Here is a 20,849-nt window from a genome sequence, read left to right as displayed (position 1 = left end):
GGGAGGGAGTGACTGAGGGTAGGGGAAAGGAGAGGGAGTGAGAGGTGAGGAAGGGAGTGGGGGAGGGAAGGAGGGTGAAGAGGAGGGGGAGGGAGTGCTGGTGATGAGGGGGAACGGAGGAGGATAGGGGTAGGAAGAGGTTGGCGAGGCGCAGTTGCGGGTGGGTTGCCGTGACTCACGTCACAACAGAAAGCCCTCAGCCGGGGACGGGCTCAATGGGTCCGCACCTGGTCTGGTGTAATAATAAAGTTTCCCATTTATAACAGTAAAGGGTTGGGTACTATGTACTATGCCGATGGAAAATTGTTGTCTGGTGAAATTAATCTTCACTAAAGGAGAGATTAGTTTTGTTTAGTTTATAGCATGGAAACAGGCCCTTCGGCCCATTGAGTCCATGCTGACCAGCAATCACCCATACACTAGCACGATTCCACACACGAGGGAAGATTTACAGAAGCCAATTAACCTACACGCCTGTGGGAGGAAACCCGGAGAACCTGGAGAAAACCCGCAAGGTCGCAGGGAGAATGTACACACTCCATACAGCCAGCAACCGTAGTCAGGATCGAACCTGGGTCTCTGACGTTGTAAGGCAGCAGCTCTGCCGTTGTGCCACCATACTGCCCCAAAATGAATTGTCAAAGGCTTGACCATGTAGTCCAGCAATTTTACAGAGACTGCCAAGGAAAGATTCTCTTCACTGTTCTTGTGCGCTGTACACAAATCTGAATACTTGCTGCCCCAGTTCCCCGTATCCCTGGAATATCAATCCTTCTTTCCCTATTTTTATGCTGCTGCTGCTACAAATGCAATGGAACATCTCGCGATATGTCACGTTATCTCCTTCTTTTATTCACAAGTGCTTAACATAAGAGGCGCTAAAATATGCCAACCGTACATTAGTGGGTTGTGCAAAAGAATGTCACCGTGCTGTGCATACATGACAATAAAGAATCATTGAACCATTGGACGTCAAATAGACACAAAGTGTTGGAATAACTCAGCCGGTCGGGGTCACATCTCTGGAGAACATGGATAGAGATGCTGCTTGACCTGCTGAGTTACTCCAGTGCTTTTTGTCTTATATTTCTGTAAACCAGCACCTGCAGTCCCTTGTTTCTCTCTCTTTCTCTCCTCTCTACCACATTATCGTACTTGCTGACTCTTCCCCTCAGAATACACACACTATCCTAAGATACTTTTATCCATTGTCAGAGCTTCTTATCTGGGCACAGTAGCCACTGGCACCATGAAGATGAGACTCAATCAGAGAGAACTCAATTAGGAAGTGAAATTAACACCAACCTGACAATTCCTGACACTGATGAACTAATCAGATCTTGGCACCAGTGATATATATAGATGGTGAGTCATGCTTGAAGTGGCCAAGAACAATTTTGCCAATTTACTCTCTCATTTTCTGCTTAACCGATTTCAAAAGGACAATTTTAAATAAGTATCTCTGCTGCCTCTAAGCCCCAATGTTGGTTACATTCAATTATTTCAAACAAGGTGGTTCATAAGATGTCAGGACTGTCTTATGAAGAGAAGACTGGATAGGTGGTTCTAGAATTTAGAAATTGAGAGGGGATCTTATAGAAAACAAAACGACAGGGGTGGACGGGCAGTGCAGGTAGATTGTTCCCGATGTTAGGGAAGTCCAGGACAGGGGGTCACAGCTTAAGGATAAGGGGGAAATCCTTTAAAACCGAGATGAGAAGAACTTTTTTCACACAGAGAGTGGTGAATCTCTGGAACTCTCTGCCACAGAGGTTAGTGAGGCCAGTTCATTGGCTATTTTAGGGAGTTAGATGTGGCCCCGTAAGGGGATCAGAGGGTATGGAGAGAAGGCAGGTACGGGATCTCCTGAGTTGGATGATCTCCGGATTGAATGGCGGTGCCCACTCGAAGGGCCGAAAGCCTACTCCTGCAATTTCTATTGTCCATGTTTCTATAACTATAATTTAACAAGACGACATGGTGACGCAGTGGTAGAGTTGTTACCTTACAGCGCCAGAGACCCGGGTTCGATCCTGACTACGGGTGCTGTCTGTGCGGAATTTGTACGTTCTCCCCGTGACCACGTGGGTTTTCTCCGGGTGCTCCGGATTCCTCCCACACATCAAAGACGTGCAAGTTTGTAGGTTAAAAAAATGTGTATATTGTCCCTAGTGTGTATGGGGATCGCTGGTCGGCACGGACATGTTTCCGCGCTGCATCTCTAAACTAAATTAATTCAAAATATTTTTGAAATAATGAGCACATGAGACAGTGGACAAAGCTCTCTCTGATTATACTGGGATCATTGTTTAGATTGTAACTGAAAACTGATGGACAGATCATTGGGAATCTAATGTTGGAGTTGCCTGTTAAAACACTTCATCTTTTTGCCACACATAGTGACAAACGCCAGATTTTCCATATCAACATCATTTTAATGGCAGAGGTAACATTTATTTTAATGAATTATGATCAGTACTAAAATAAGCCCAACAGCAACAAGTAGGATCATAGTTCATTATAATTCAGCACTGAAATACTGACGTTTAAAGCACATTTATTTTCATTAGTAGAAATGTATTTGCAATGCAGATGCAGTTAGGGGGTGAGATGCATGACAAACAGAAAGATCGATACAGAGACGCACACATACGCATACACAGATGCACAGACACACATGACAAACACATATGGTGCGCACACACACACACACACACACACACACACACACACACACACACACACACACACACACACACACACACACACACACACACACACACACACACACACACACACACACACACACACACACACACACACACACACACACGCATGCACACACACACGCGCACACAAACACACACACACAACACACACACACACACACACACACACACACACACACACAACTCAGCGGGACATAAGAAAGACAAAATGCTGAAGTAACTCAGCGGGACAGGCAACATCTCTGGAGAGAAGGAATGGGTGACATTTCGGGTCGAGACTGAAGAAGGGTCTCCAGAGATGCTGTCTGTCCCACTGAGTTATTCCAGCATTTTTGTCTATCTTTGGTTTGAACCAGCATCTGCAGTTCCATCCCACACTCATAAGGGAAGCTTACAAGCACACTAAAACATACTAAAATAAAGAGAGAGAAAGGCATAGAAGCAGGGAGAGACACAGAGGGAGACAGAGAGACACAGGAAGAGACACAGGGGGAGACACCGAGAGAGACACAGAGAAAGACACAGAGAGACGCACAGAGAGAGACACAGAGAGAGACACAGAGAGACAGGCATAGACACAGAGAGACACAAACACAGAGTTGAGTAATACTTGTGTGGCAGATCATAAATGTATGCAAAATCTTCCTTCTGCTTGCCACACCAGCAGGGTTTGTGTCGCCACTGACCCTTAAATCACAACTGATCTTTGTGGAAAATGTAAGTTGCCCACGAACCAAATCGGTCTCAGCAGAATTCCAAGTTAATACAAAAAATGAACAAGAAAATTACAAATACTTAAATAAATAAAACATTTGTGTGTTTACATTGAGGCGAGACTCGAGACAATCCCCAGATAACAACTTCCATTTTGTCGCTGGGTCCCTTGATGTGAATATGTATTCTCTGAAATGCCAAGGCTAGTGAGGATGTGTGGATCATCTCATTCGCAGAGAATTGTAACCTTCCTAACCATGATGCAATATTATGAAGACATTTCTAAAATTGAAACTCGATGGACAAGCACTCCATGGTTGGAATCACAACTCACACAGAGGGAGATGGCGGTGTTTTAATAGTGGTCCATAATCCTGGCCCTGGACGTGACTGTCAGTATCCTCGATCCTAGCTATCTTCAGCATCTTCCTCAATGAGTTTCCTTCCATCCTGACGGACGTCCCACCATCAACTTATTGAGGGTTGCAACTGACATGAAATTCAACTGGAACAGCTAAATAAATCCTCCAATTATAAGGTCGGAAGCATGGCAAGTGAACCTGCTCCAAAATGCTTGAAGGTCACCCCAGGACAAGTCAGGAGGGCCTGGATGAATGGAGCTCCAAAGGCACTGAAGAAGCTCAACATCATCTACCTCACACCCTTGCAACACTCAATTATTTATTCCCTAGTGTGTGGATGAGCATCACAGCCTGGGAGAGTTGACATAAATGTGGGGAGAATACAAATGGATTCTTGTAGGATTTGTGTAAATGGGCGGCTGACTTGGTCTGCCAAAGGGCATGTCTCCGTGCTCTATCTTTCTGTGACTCCATTACTTTAAAATTCATGAGGCATTCATGAATTGGAGGAAAGCCAGAACGAAAAAAAGTCATTAATCATTCAGTAAATAACTATCAGCCAGCTCTTTAACTTCATTATATGATTTGACAGGATCCAAAATGATTTGATAACCAAAGGGGACGGAAATGTGCATTGGTTTGGGAATGATGCATTCCCCCCACCATCTTGATTCATAACATCAACGGCATTCGTGAGGCAAAGCAAGGACATGTATAGTGGTGGATGTTACTCCTCAGTGTAGATCACACCCACCAATAGATAGAATCCACACTGTGATTTGGGGAGTTCCTCAGTGGCCACCAAAAGAGGCAAAAGGATGGCCTGGTACTAACCTTCCCTCTGGCAAAGAGTAGGGAGACCCCCTGTAGTTACAGTCACTGGAGCCGTCTCCTACTTCAGTTCCGATACTGCAATCTCTGATGTTCTCTGGCATGTCCTTGTATTCCGGTGCTTTCTGATACTGAAGCCAAGAAGATCTTCATGGGTGCTAATTATGGTGGACTTCAGGGCAGTTCAGACCCTGCGGTCACTATGCATCTCCTGTTAGTTTAACGTGTGCGATGTACAGTTTTGAGTCACTTGAGACCTGCGATGTCGGTGTTAGAAACATAGAAAATAGGTGCAGGGGTAGGCCATTCGGCCCCTCGAGTCAGCACCGCCATTCAATATGATCATGGCTGATCATCCAAAATCAGTACCTCATTCCTGCTTTTTCCCGCTATCCCTTGATTCTGTTAGCCCTAAGAGCTCAATCTAACTCTCTCTTAAAAACATAGAAACATAGAAAATAGGTGCAGGAGTAGGCCATTCAGCCCTTTGAGCCTGCACCGCCATTCAATGTGATCATGGCTGATCATCCAACTCAGTATCCTGTACCTGCCTTCTCTCCATACTCCCTGATCCCTTTAGCCACAAGGGCCACATCTAACTCCCTCTTAAATATAGCCAATGCACTGGCCTCAACTACCTTCTGTGGCAGAGAATTCCAGAGATTCACCACTCTCTGCGTTAAAAATGTTTTCCTCATCTCAGTCCTAAAAGATTTTCCCCTTATCCTTAAACTGTGACCCCTTGTTCTGGACTTCCCCAACATCGGGAACAATCTTCCTGCATCGAGCCTGTCCAACCCCTTAAGAATTTTGTAAGTTTCTATAAGATCCCTCCCTCAATCTTCTAAATTCTAGCGAGTACAAGCCGAGTCTATCCAGTCTTTCTTCAAGGTCTGACATCCCAGGAATCAGTCTTGAAAACATCCAGTGAATTGGCCTCCACAGCCTTCTGTGGCACCGTGGCTGTTGCTGCAGTTGGTTTGGTTTGATAGAGGTACTGTAACAGATGGATTAGACAGTGCTCAGTCCACCATTTGACAATCAGAGACCAAACAATATATTATGGTTTATCCGGAGACAATCTCCAGCTCTTTAAAGAAGAGATATTGCTTGGCTAAGGTTTTGCGGTCAGCAAGGCAAGTTTATCACAACATTTTTAATTAACTTTTTGAACATTTTACAGAGCATGGAATCAAGATGGGAACGCGCATGGGATTAAGTTGGAAACTGAAGCATCATAAAGTTAAAAAATTAAGATAAAAATATTTTCTAATATTTTAAACGAATTACATTTTGAATTCCTTGACTGAGGAAATGACAATCCAAGTTGTAAAATTAGTTTATTGAAGTCTAATGGCTTCCTGGACAATAATTATAGCTTAGTCTGATGTTGGAACCATACTTACACCACATGCAAAACTTTTCAGAGATCTTTACAAGAATAATAATTTGCAAACACCGGAACTTTTTATTAGTTTTTTACTTTCTCCAGATTTCATTGGGGAAGTTGCAATCATGTTCCCTGTGAGGGGCGGATTGTCATCAACTTTATTCCTATGACTATGCATTCTCCAGTTATTGCTTTAAATTCTCACAGTAGTATAGTGTGTACAGAGAGGCATAGGGTCAGACAGCACAGAAACAGGCCCTTCGGCCCAACTAGTCCATACCGACCAAGGTGTCCCATCTTAGCGAGTTCCATTTGCTGGCATTTGGCCCATATCCCTCCAAACCTTTCCTATCCATGTACGTATCCAAGTGTCTCTTAAATGCTATCATCGTACTTGCCTCAACTAGCTCCTCCTCCTGGCAGCTATGGAGAGAAGGCAGGTACAGGATACTGAGTTGGATGATCAGCCATGATCATATTGAATGGCGGTGCAGGCTCGATGGGCCGAATGGCCTACTCCTGCACCTATTTTCTATGCTTCTATGTTTCTTCCATGTAACCCACCGCCTTCTGAGTGGAAAAAGTTGCCACTCAGGTTCCCAGTAAATTTTTCCCCTCTCACCTGAAACCTATGTTGTCTGGTTTTTGATTCCCCTACCTTGGGTAAAAGGTTCTGAGCATTCACCCCATCTGAGAGTCTCACATTTATTTCTAATCTCATGTTCCGTCCTTCACAGTTGCTGATTTATTAGAAGAAACAAGATACGAAAGGCCACCATATTTTACAATGGATGGTCAGTCCTTCTGTAACCATTGCAAGGGAAAGAGTACTTCCATCCCGTTTGTCCCCACTCCTGTTGTTAAACAAAGGGGATGGACTCAAGAGCACCTCATGAGAAGGAAGAGCTAGATTTATATCCAGTCGTAGGTTTAGTTCATGTGTCATTGGTTATAGTGTTTGAAGCTTTGACCACTTGTTTGTTTAATAGTATGGCTTACACTTTTGGCAGCGTATTATTCAGAGCATTAAATGATTCAATCAGGAGACATTCGTCAAACAGAAAGATCAAGAGAAAATAAACATATTGAGCAAACCCACAAAAGTGGACATTTGTAAGGCCAGAAATTAAAATAACAACAGCCAAAATGAAGCACAGATGTGGGACGTGGACAGCTGTGTACAACTTTGGAATAGTTTTCTTAATATTTGAATGAACGAGGTAATATTATCCTTTTTGATATTGAGTCAAGTACAAAGAATGTCATGCTAAGACAACAGAATGGAAGGGAGTGGAATAAAAATTAGAACACCAGAGAATGAAACATTTGACAAGACAAAGTGTTTGTCTCCTGCATGATATTGCGGAGAGGTGAGACTGGTGCTTGTGCAGTACCTGCGAATGTGTAGAGCAACAGGTTTGAGCTGCACAAGTCTCTGGCAAACATGGGTATTCAACAATATTCAAAGGTTTACACCAGTGTTCCAACACTTCACTTCAGTCAGAGTATACTGTTACCATAATGCTACAATTTGATCAACACCTTTCAAATGCAAATGACAGGCAAACTGTTCCTGGAGGCACTTTGTGGGAAGTTTTCATTTAAAACGGGAGTTTATAGATCAGCAAATACCAAGGAACCAAGAGCCATGCCAAGTAAACAAATATCTTCATACCTTGTAAACTTTTTATTTTGTTTTGTGCATGGTGCCAGCTTGGCCAGTGATCTGTGTTCAATAGCTTCAAGGGGTGACTTATGACTGACAATGTTCTACTTGTACAAAACAAGACTTGGCAACCAAAGAAGTTTACCGTTCACTGCGTCTTTATCATTTAATGATTGGGATGAAATGTTCTCTAGATTGGCACATGGAAATATTAACGTTTTAAAAAAAAATTTCAGCAGAAAATCCTCAGATGATTAGATACAATAATTTCTGAAGATGATTTAGAAATTCAAAGACTTACTGTGGTGCAGCTACTCAATGGAACATTGTATGGATTATTGCGGAGAATTACTTTTACCCAGGTGCTGCTGTATTTTGGTATGTTGATGTCCATGCCCTTCTCAGAGTTTAGTTTCATTTAGTATAGAGATACAGCATGGAAACAGGCCCTTCGGCCCATTGAATCCACACAGAGAAATGATCTCCTGTACTATCCCCCGTTCTATCCTACGCATTAGGGGTAATTTACAGCAGCCAATTAACCTAAAAACCTGCACGGCTTTGGAAGGTGGGAGGAAACAGGAGCAAACCCAGGTAGTCACAGGGAGAACGTGCAAACTCCATACAGACAGGGCCCGTAGTCAGGATGGAACCTGGGACCCTGGTGCTGTGAGGCAGCAGCTCTACCGTTCCGCCACGGTTCGAGTGAACCTCAGGTCGGGCGACAGCGATTGGCTTTAATAGAACTGAATGCTGTGTGAGTTTCTATCCATGTCAGAAAAGACCAACATGAGCGGAGGAGTGAGGGAAGAATGGAATTGTTCCTCCTCTGCGCTGTTGTGGTTCTCCTCAAATAGGCTTGGGGCAGCTGTGAAGGGACCAGCCAACTGACATCTGGAGAAAGACTGGGCTACTGGCTTCCTGTTTTCCATGGAAAAGTGAACGTAATTGGAGAATAAGATTTACAAAACACAGATAGAAGTCCAAGAATTCCATGTAATGAAAATCTGAATTGATTTTTTTGCAGCCTCTGTAAATCAGTTGTGCTTGTAATGTCCTGTCTGCAATATCCTTGTGCTTGTCAACAAGAATGGAGCAACTTGGAGCCAGCATCTTAAATTACTGCCATTTCCAACCTCCTCTGATGTACATTTTATGCTCTTAGAATGTCCGATCATGTCTGTTCTTTCCTTAGTACTAAGTATGAGATAAGCATTTCCCTCATCCAGCCCTATCTTTCCCATTGAGACTCTTTGAAAAGTTACCCATTCCTTCTCTCAGGAGATGCTGCCTGTCCCGCTGAGTTACTCCAGTTTTTTGTGTCTATCTGCGGTTTGAACCAGCATCTGCAGTTCCTTCCTACACCTACCTATCTTTCCCATCCCTGTATTCCCAATTCCCAAACCATTGATTCATCAGCAGTTCAATCCTAATAGTCATAGCGTTACACATCACGGAAAGAAACCCTTCAGCCCACCACATTCATGCCAACCTTTTTGCCCACCTATACTGATCCCTGTTTGCCCACATTATGTGTGCATCCTCCTATGTCTGATCTCTTCATGTGCCAGTCTAATTGTCTTTTTAAACATGATGATAGTATCTGATTCCACCATGCCTTATGAGATAAACAGATGATAACAATGGTTCTCCGTATTATTTAAAAAAAAGTCTCCTCTTCTGTTAAAACTGCTTCCTCTGAGCTTAACCCTGTGCCCTCTTATTATTGAAACCACTGCTATGGTGAAACGATTCTGACTATCTACTCTATCTATGCCTCTATCAGGTTACCCCTTAGCCTCCTTCATTCTAGGGAAAGCAAGCCCACCCTATCCCAATAACTCAAGTCCTCCAATCCAGGCAACATCCTGATGCATCTCCTCTGCACCCTCTCCAGTGTAACTACATCCTTCCTCGAGCTTGGCGACCAGAACTGCACACAATAAAACTGCAACATTACACACCAGTTTTTGTATGGTATGCCCTGACCTGTGAAGTCAACTGTGCCATATGCCTTCTTTCTTCACTGTACTATAGACCTCTGTAGTCACTTTAAGGGAACTATGGATTTGAACCCAAGGTCCTTCTGTTCATCAATACTCATTGATGTCCTATCACTTACTGTCCATGTCCACCCCACTTGACTTCCCAAAATGCATCACATTGCACAGGTCAGGATCAAATTCCATGTGTCAATGCCCTGCTCAACTTTCCATCTGATCTACATCTTGGTTGTAGACTTAGATCTATATCCTGCCATAACCTTTCTCAATGTCCATAACACACTGACCCACATGTCATCTGTAGACTTGCTAATCATGTCTGCTACATTCATATCCAAGAAGATATGAACACGTGGGCAGCTATGACTTCGATAATTGACTTCGATAAAGATTGTAAATTGTCCCCAGTGTGTAGGATATTGCTAGTGTACGGGGATCACTGGTCGATGTGGACTTGGTGGGCGGAAGTACCTGGTTCTGCGCTGTCTCTAAATTAATTGGTGGTACATTAAACAAGTCATGTGCTCATACAACTACTTGCTCATGGTCTGGAACACTTCTAATATATTGATCAGAGAAATGTTTTTGACAATATTTAAAAGGGGAAATAAATCAGATCCTGTTATTTAGCAACAGTGGAAGAAAAGATGGTAAAAGTATTGAAAGAAAAGAGTTCTAAGATGGTTTGGAATGGTTGGTTATTAGAAAATGTCTGACCCAAAACATCACCCATTTCTTCTTTCCAGACATGCTGCCTGTCCTGATGGGTTAACCCAGCTTTTTGTGTCCTCTGGTTTAAACCAGCATCTGCAGTTCTCTCCTACACATTAGAAAATACTAGGTCTCTTCAGGAAATGGAAGATTTTCCTCAATGGGTGAATAAAGTGGCCTAATTAATGGGTGATAGTTCAATGGATTTTCTGTAAAAAAATATTGTTGGCTTTTTTGTTCTTGATGGGGACACACACTAATAGTAAACCATTTCTGAAATCCCCTGCAGCAACATCAATGACTTTCAGAAGTAAATACCCAGTGTGGCATATATCCAAACTTAGCACAAATTAGTGAGGACAGACTTCAATGAGAGTTTTTAATAGGGATTATTTAGATGACCAACACAAAATGCCGGGTTTACTCAGCAGGACAGGCAGCATCTCTGGAGAGAAGGAATGGGTGACGTTTCGGGTCGATGCATGTCCCGTTGAGTTACTCCAGCATTTTGTGTCCATCTTCGATCTAAACCAGGATCTGCAGTTCCTTCCAACACATTATTTAAATGACTGTTGGATAATACGTTCTCATATGACATTTGCTGGGGAACAGTTTTGCTGTATTCTTAAAACTCTGCAGCCTAGCCTGTTCAACCTTGTCACATAAAGCAGACTACTCGGCCCAGTAGACCTTCCTTGATCTGCTTTCAACACATTAACACATTTCCTTGAATACAGGGACCAACACTGTGCATGGTACTGTATATCTGGCCTCACCAATGCCCCACATCCCTAAAGCATTACCTCTCTCCTTTGTATTCACTCCACCTCCCAATGACAATGACTTTCAAAACCTTCCCACCTCATCTGCTTCATTTGCACACAAGCCTCTGCAATCTCTCACCATTTGGATACAATTATTTGCTTTTATTCTCCTGACAAGGTGTACAAACAGAAGTTTTATTGTGTACATGTTTAAGAAAGAACTGCAGATGCTGGAAAAATCGAAGGTAGACAGAAATGCTGGAGAAACTCAGCGGGTGAGGCAGTATCTATTGAGCGAAGGAATAGGTAATATTTCAGGTCGAGACCCTTCTTCAGACTTCTTCTTTTATTGTGTACAGGTTTGTTACCTGAAGGATGTGCATATGGTTCCTTGCAATGAACACATCTCCACATTATGGACTAGATTGTGATGAGTGACGTTTGCCAAATACTTCTGTTTCCTTATGCGTGCATGTTACATTACTGCGTGTGGAATAGCCCTGTGGACCCTGGTGAATGGTTGGTATAGAAGCCAGGGCAGGGTGGTTTTTGTAGAACAGGTGGTCTTTCTCTTCGTCTATGCATACGGGGTCTTAATATTTATTTAACTTCACATTGAACCTTTTAGATAGCAACTACAGCCATCATCAAAAGGGTACACTATCATCGTATATACATGTTTGTCATTCCTGTTTAAATATGCACAACTCAACAATTATCTACATTAAATCCATTTGCCATTCTTTCCCCCCTCCATTTATTTAAGAGGCCTGAGAGTTGAATGAGGTTTATGTCTTGGTATCAACTTGGTATCATAAACATAATTTATATCACTGAAAGTATTTCACATAAAACTGTTTATAAAAAGTGTAAACAGCAGGGAACGCGGGACTTCTCACCACCCCTCAGGAACAGCTTTGTCCGTTCCCCGTCACTTTCCTCCCCACTGCTAGAGTTTGGGTGGAATTCGATCCAGGGGAACTGGAAGTCACCTGGTCACGGTTTCATCACAAAGATGGGACAGGTTGGTGTCCATGTGCACAAAAACGTTAGGAATCCGCTTTAAATCGAATCGCTCCTCGCGTCTGTAGAAAATTCAAAGCTGAAGGGAAAATTAGCATTTTCTTTTCCGAAACAGAATTTTGGAACAAGTTTAGAATAATCTGTGCCTTGTTTCCTGTTAGGTGGATGTGGTGCTGCCACGAATCTCTGCGACTGCTGGCACCCAGTCTCACCGCGCTACCATTTGGTTCAGGTAACGTGTGATACAGAGAGAATCAAGCTGCCATTTGCACCGCGCTCACAGCAGGGCTTTTTAGATCACTAATAAAGCTGGTGCAAACCTCAAATCATTTTGTCTGTGGCTCCATTCATGATCCAAAGTCACACAACAAAAGCCTCACAAAGGCTTAATATGCTCCTTTTGAAAAGTGAGAAGACATGGATGTGTTATATTCCATCAGCAGCACAGACACCCATTCATCACATTTTCCCAATGAGGCATCTGTCAGTTAAATAATCTGGCTTTCCTATTTTTTTGTGCTTGTAATTATGCGCTTGATGCGCCGTGTTTTATGTTACTCCTCTTGAGGGTGGGTTACAGGAGTAACGTGGCCCAAATCATGCAATGGGGATTAGTGACTCTGGAAAGTGAACACCCTTGGTGAAGAACCGTTGGAAATTCCTACCTGATGGCAATGGAACCAGAAGAACAAGCCAAAGACTCGAGAAACTGCAGATGACAATAGACAATAGACAATAGGTGCAGGAGTAGGCCATTCGGCCCTTCGAGCCAGCACCGCCATTCAATGTGATCATGGCTGATCATCCTCAATCAGTACCCCGTTCCTGCCTTCTCCCCATATCCCCCTGACTCCACTATTTTTAAGAGCCTTATCTATCTCTCTCTTGAAAGCATCAAGATGCTGAAATCAACAAAGTGCTGGAGGTACTCAGCGAGTCAGGCAGCATCTGTGGAGGGAAATGGACAGACAACGTTTAGGGTCGGGACCCTTCTTCGGATGGAAGGACGATGTGGGAGTGGGACAAAAGCCCCCACCAATGGACCTCTGGACATTATCTGATGATGGATGGTTCTCTACTTTGAGGGGATTTTAGAGAATGTAAAATAATTTCATGCATTCATAGAGAGAAAGAGCATAGAAACTGACCCTGTGACCGACCCAATCCGTTCATACATTTTTACACTCACCCTACTAACCTAGCCCATTCCATTCTCTTCACATTTTCATCAGCTCCCACTCACAAGAGTAATTTACAGTGACCATTGAACCTAATAAACCGTACATTTCTCGGATATGGAATGAAGGGGAAAATCCACATGGTCAAAAGAAAACATGCAAACTCCACACAGACAGTGCACGAGGTCAAGGATGAATGTGGAGTCAGTATCGCAATGAGGCAGTAGTTCTACTAGCTGCACCACTGTTCCTCCCTTCATCATCTTGGTCAACTCCGCAAGTCGCCTGCCTGACTGAAACCAGACAATTAATCATAGGATTGCAGAAGCCCTGTCACACAGAAGGAGGTCATTCGGCCCATCGTGTCTGTGTTGGCCAGGAGATGCTCGCCGCCTTTCATCTCGCAACGCTGGGTCTGAGCCCATTATCTGGAGCCCATTTAAATGCAATAAGGTTTGGGCACCCACTACCCTTTCACACAGTGAGTGCCAGAACCCTGCCAAGCTCTGGGTGAAAAATCTTCTTATCCTTTCCCCTCCCATACGTCTACAAATGATTCTAAATCTATTCCCCTGCTCTGGTTTTTGACCCTTCTGCTAAAGAAAACAGGGCCTCCTTATTTATTATACATTTAACATTGCCCCTGGGGTTTGCTGCAGCCTTCCTGTGGGTTCTGAATGGAGCTGGCGTAGAGGACACCAGCTGAAGTCCAGCAATGCCTTTCCTTGGATGAAATTCCATTAAGGCAATTGGGGCCCAACTGCAGGATAGCTGCTGGTACTTGCCTGGCCCATCTCTCAATCACTTACCCAAGTACCTGCACTGGCCATTTCATGGTGCTTTTACTTGCTGTTCCACTGCCATCTTGATTCCAATCCCTTAAAACATGGTGACCCCACTTTGCCGAGATCAGGATGGATGGCAGCCTGACTTGTCCTCCTCTTATCCGACTCACGCCCTGAGTGAGAACTGTGCCTTTAAATCTGTGGAATCTCCATGGCAGATATATTTATTGTTCATTAATCTATTTGTCGTGAATGAAGAGGTTGCTCTTCAAACTCTCACCCTAAAACCTATTTATTTTAATTGGAGGTTTATCCCTGTGAAGTCAAAGGTATTAACGCTCCCATCAAATCATTTCTTGTACCTGAATAACTTTTAACAAAGCAATTACATTGAAGCTTCCAATAATGAGATTTAAACGGCAAGAAAAATTTAAAAGAGGAAGTCTGAGAGAAAAGTAAAAATTAGACTAAACTGGATTTTTTTTTAAATCTCCATTATTGCCTGTGTATTTTGGCAGTACTGGTTTGGATCAGTTCAAATATAAACAGCAGCTGAATCAAAATTACAGTCGCAGACTAAATAAATGTATCTCATGCTCCTCGGTGCATCTGTGGCCAGTCAAACCACTTCTCATGCATGAATTTAACAGAAATGCTTCCTCAAGAAAAATTATCTTGGCGATTTACACTTCAAAGGTGTAATTCAGTCATGACAGAGCTTCCTGTACTGAAAATCTGGCCGGTCCCCAGCTCAATCTGTGAAAGCACTGAAGAGGACTAGTGAGTGGAACACATGCAGTTTGAGGCAGCCTTTCCCATGCTCTCTGTGCCTACCATTCATTTGATGTGTAGATCTGTGCTGTGTTGTTAATATCCCATCTCATAACATTGGATACATCAGTCTTAATAGTTTTTATTTTTTGACTGTATCAACACCGCACGCTCGCTGCAGAATATTTCACAAAATAAACAGAATATCCTCTGTGCCTTTTGTTGTAATTAATGAGGAGTCACTAATCTTCTGAAGGTCAGCATGCTAAATGGTTTCAGGATTACCTTGCGGAATGTGTAGGATTGGGAACGGGATCATGAAGTTTACAGAGAAGCATGTTTTTCCTGTGATGTCATCATGCCGATGCCTGATGAAAGGTCTCGACCCGAAACGTCACCTATTCCTTTTCTCCAGAGATGCTGACTGACCCGCTGAGTTACTCCAGCTTTTTGAGTCTATCCCAGGAACAATAATTTGATTGATGGAATTATTACAAAACGGGATATTTACAGTATTTGTGCGAGGACGAAGTATGGTTTGTTTTGATAACTTTTTTCTATCGTGGAACAAGAAACACGCAGAGAGACTTACACCAAACCATTAACTCACTTGAAAGTCAGTCTTCTTCTTCTTAGTGTGTATGGTGTACACAGCCTAAAGTTGTAGGACAGCTTGTTCTATTTGATCTTATCTGATTGTGCACGCCGGGTTGATTGCATTCGTCGAAACAGCAAGGACCACGTGAAGGTTGCAATCTCCCACCCACTTGAAAGTCAGTATTTTAATGGTGGGAGAACGTGTTATGAAGGAAAGTCGGACATTTTTGAATTTCTTGTTTAAGGAGGAATTTCTTTAGCCTGAGGGTGGTGAATCTGGGGAATTCATTGCCATAGTTGGCTGTGGAGGCCAAATCATTGGGTATTTTAAAGGGGAGAATTATAGGTTCTTGATTAGTAAGGGCGTCAAAGGTTATGGGCAGAAGGCAGAAGAATGGGGTTGAGAGGGAAACATCTCAATGCTGATCATCAGCCCCCCATTTACACTAATCCTGCACCAATCCCATTCTATTATCCCCAGTCCCCGCATCCCATCATCTCTCTCCAGATTCTATTCACAAACACAGTGGAGACAATTTGCAGAGGACCAATTAACCCACCGACCTGTGAGTCTTTGGGATGTTTGAGGAAACTGGAGCACCCGGTGGAAACCCACGCAATCACAGGGAGAACGTGCAAACTCCACACCGACAGCACCCCCCCGAGGTCAGGAATGAACTGGGCTCCCTGGAGCTGTGGGGCAGCAGCTCTACCCACTGTGTCAGCGGCTTCAGGATGCCACAAGTGGTCAGATGCCACCAAGGTGACAAGGGGAGTCCGGCACCTCTTTTGCAAATGCTCTTGATGGTGGTGTGAATGTTAATTTTGGATCTGAGACACAAAGAGTGGAAGGTGGGAATGTGGATGTTGGTGGCACTCCAGCCACTGTCACCGCCCAAGTGGTGCAACAGCCCTGAGGGGGTGGGGGAAGGGAGTGACTAACAACCAGTTCCCACGTTCCACCTGTATGTCTCACATTTGTTGGACTCTGCCTCACACTCAAAGTGCTACCGGCTGACATTTGGGAAAGCATAGAAACAGAAAATAGGTGCAGGAGTAGGCCATGTGTTCTTTGAGCCAGCACCGCCATTCAATATGATTATGGATGATCATTTAGAATCAGTACCCCGTCCCTGCTTTCTCCCCGTATTCCTTGATTCCATTAGCTCTAAGAGCTAAATCTAACTCTCTCTTGAAAACATTCAGTGAATTGGCCTCCATTACCTTCTGTGGCAGAGAATTCCAGAGATTCACAACACTCTGGCTGAAAAATAAACAGTTTTTCCTCATCTCAGTCCTAAACGGCCTACCCTAATTCTTAATGGCCTACCCCTTATTCTAAAGCGCAGACCTGCACCAGTTAATTCTTTGACATGATTGAAAAGTGTGACTGAGGTCCTCCTGTCCTTGCCTGGAAGGGGAATGCTCCGTAAAAATGCACGAGGCTTTGGCAAGCACTGAGCAGAAACATCTTCTGCTAGAAAAGTTCTCATAGCCATCCTTTTCTATATAGATTGACTGACTCCAAGGAACAGCCTGGAGTCCCATGCCAACCACCGCTGGTTTGATGTTATTCCACTTTCACATCCACTCCTTACCCACGAGGGGCAATTTACAATGGCCAATTAAACTACAAACATTGGGATGTAGGAGGAAATTAGAGCACCCGGAGGCCATCCATGCAGTCACAGGGAGGACATGCAAACTCCGCACAGACAGCACCCAAGTTCAGGATCGAATTTGGGTCAAAGGCGCTGTGGGACAGCAGCTCTACCAGCTGTGCCACTGTGCCATCTTCCCTCAGGAATCTCCATGCCAGAAAATGACTTTGACAGGAAGCAGGTGGGTACACTGGGCTTTGACAGATGAGGGTCAGTGTAAAGTTGTGTGCATGAAGTGGCTGAAAGTGCTAAGCAGCGGCCTCCTCCTCATCGGTCCCCGCACAAGTGAACAGCGATATCCATGATAGCTGAACGTTGAAGAGTTTGCCGCCACTATACGGACTACAGGACAGATGCAAGTAGCATTGCAAGTACAATCCAACAACTTGGTCTAACAAATGCAAACACCGTCAGTTGCCAAGAGATACAACGATAACTACAATGTAACTCTAACAAGAATCTAAGTGAAGGTGGCAGGGCTCCCGGTCGCCATCTGTTTTACATTGGTGCTTTTCGTACCTCCTGCTCGCATCATTGGAAGGACTTATCATTTGGACCAAGGATTTGCGCAGAGCCTGAGGTAGGCTCAGTGTTGTTTGTGTTGTGTGCTGAGGGTACACACTAAACCCCAATAACTCAGTGAGCTGGTGCTTGACACACAGCAGCTCCCTCCCTGGGTGCGAGCCAACACATTGCTCTTAATGAATTCTTGGAAAGGCATGGGCTAATCAGGACCAGTCCGCGTGGATTTGTAAAGGAGACCACAGTGTGCAGAGAGGTATGGAGAATGCGGTGAATATTGTTTATGTGCACTTTGGAAAGGAATTTGATAAATGTCTGTCCAAGAGAAGCACAAACGAAGACGGGTTTTCGAAAGGAATGTCACTGTTTAGACGACTAAAGGATGGGGAGTGAGGGACGGAAATAAATTCATGTTTCCATTGCGGCTCAGGTTTGCCGACGTGCTTGATGCAGCCGTGCGGATATCTCTCGTTCACCGTTTATGCACATGATTTAGTCGCAGCCAAAAAAACAAATGACATTGATTTGTAATGTTAGTTAAAGGTGGGGGGGGGGGGGGGGGGCAAAAAGCGAGGGGAAAGTCAGGAACAGCAGAAGGTCATAGGCAGCGAATTCAGCACAGATGTAGAAGGCAGTGGCAATCCAAGGTGTTAAAGCTGTTCCTTTCTGGATTAGGTTATACTGGTGATTATTTCCAGGTGAAATTGCATCAATGGGGAGAGTGGCCTGGCCACCTCCGAGCACAATTCACCTGAACCTGAGGTGTTGCCAGTGTCAGCTGCGTTATTAATGACACTACAACATGTGCACTGCACACAATCTTGGCTGCCGCGATAAACACATGACTCTGATCCCACCAAGGAGACGCCAACTCTACTTCCTTAGAAGAATTTTCGGGAAGGAAATTCGGCATGCCTCCAATTGACGGACACAGAATGCTGGGGTAACTCAGTGGGACAGGCAGCATCTCTGGATGTAAGAATCTGGGATGATCTGATGTCTCCAATGACTTGTACCAATTTCAACAGATGCACCATAGAAAGTATCCAATCTGGATACATGGCAGCTTGCTTTGACAACTGTTCTGCCCAGGATCGCAAGAAATTGCAGAGAGTTGTGAACTCAGCTCAGTTCATCACATAAACCAGCCCTGCCTCCCCCACCCACCCCTCAGTCAACTCCATCTACACTTCGCGCTGTCTCAGGAAAGCAGCCAACATAATCAAGGACCAGTCACACTATGGCCAGTCTCTATTCTCCCCTCTCCCATGGGGTAGAAGGTAAAAAATCTTGAAAGCGCACATAACTAGATTCAAGAAAGCTTCTTCCCAGCAGTTATCAGTCTCATGGAGTGACCTCTCAAATGCTACAGATGTTTTCCCTATCTCCCAATCTATCTTGTTGTGGTTTTCGAACTGCAGCTGTAAACACTATTCTGCATTCAGTTTATTTTCCCTTTTTATCCTACCTGCTGTACTCATCCATGGTTTGCCTGGATAGCACGCTAAATAAAGTTTTTCACAGTATCTTGGTACATACGACAATAATCACCAATGATAATGGCAAGAGAACATATGCCATCTCTACGTGTTGGAATCTATAATCCTCGAGAAGCTTTTTGGTTTTCCACGTCATCCCTCCATGGAGTGGTGGAGGGAATGAATGGTTCGGAAGAAGAATGGTCTACTGACCAAATGGACTGTTGTGCCCTGAGCAGTCTTAAGCTTCTCAAATGTCCTTGGATTTGCTCCCATCTCGGCAGTGGGGAAATATTTCCCATATCAACCTGTTGATGGTGGTAAGGCTTTGAGAAGTCACTCACTGCCTACTTATTTTTCTCGAGCTTTATATTTTCTGTCTCACCCTTTTCCTTATTGATTTCCTTATTTCAACGATTCATTGATCCGGTAAAATGAGAGATGATAGTTGGGAAATGCAGTACACAAACGTCGCCACGTTTTGGCACAGACTAAGTTACAAAATTTCACCGAATATTCTTAATCGCAGAGGATTTGAAAGAATCAAAGTAAGTCTATTGGGGAGAGGTTTGCATTTAGCGATCCATTTGCCGCCCAACATTTGCTTCCACTGACTTCAATTAGGCCAAATCTGTGGAAATGAGTACAGATGGCACCTCGCACGGCCAGTGCTGGCCACCTAACGTGCGTGAAGTCCCAAAGGGTGAATAAATCGGCAAGAATCGATGATTCCAGTTTGGTTCTTTTTGTTCAGGGTTTCTTGCGAGAAAATTCAATGCAAATCCCAGACGCTACAAAACGGTGCAGCATTATGTTCCTTTGACTTCATGTAGCCTGGACAAATTTCAGCTTTGAACATGGTAATAATTTTTAAATGTGACACCGTGGCTTATTGATGAAGCCAGCACAAGCCCTAGTGAAGAGGGCAGATTAATTGAGCAGTAATGAGGTGATGATGTTAATACACAGTTATGTATTGGTAGGAGACATAAGGAACTGCAGATGCTTAGAACACAAAGTGCTGGAGTCTGGAGAAGGGTCTTGACCTGAAACTCTGCCTATCATGTCCTCCAGAGATGCTGCCTGACTTGCTGAGTTACTCCAGTGCTTTGTATTCCAGTCATAGGGAGATGGGGTTTTAAGATCCCAGTAAGGAGTAAATAAAAGTGAAAGATTGTCTTCTGGTTTTGAGTGTGAATGGAAGGTCAGTGATCCCGATTCTATCTCACATCCGAATCCGTCTCAATCTGCTGATTCCCCGTGCATCCTTCAATTCCAGGCCTCTGAGAATGTTTAGTCCACTTCCTCACTATTTGACTTCCGTTACAAAGAAATTCAGATGTTTGTTGCAAAGTGACTCTAAAGTAAGGAGTGTCATACGTTGCAGATGAGTGGGGCAATGCCAGTGTTATAGACGTAATCCAGACAATGCAGCACATAGCAAGGATCATATACTCGCACATATATCCCACAGCCTGGGGTGGGACCTTTCTCCAGAATCCAGCACTTTGTGTTCTGCATCTACAGTCTCTTGTGTCTCCTTCCAACGAATAACTGAGTATTACCATCATCATCCATCACTGCTTTATTCATCTGCCATTTTCACAAGGACTTTTGTGGGCTTCATCACAAAGTCATGATGTCACATCAAAACATTATATATA

Source organism: Leucoraja erinacea, chromosome 33, assembly GCF_028641065.1.
Source record: "Leucoraja erinacea ecotype New England chromosome 33, Leri_hhj_1, whole genome shotgun sequence".
NCBI lineage: Eukaryota > Metazoa > Chordata > Chondrichthyes > Rajiformes > Rajidae > Leucoraja > Leucoraja erinaceus.
This window is presented reverse-complemented; position numbering follows the sequence as displayed.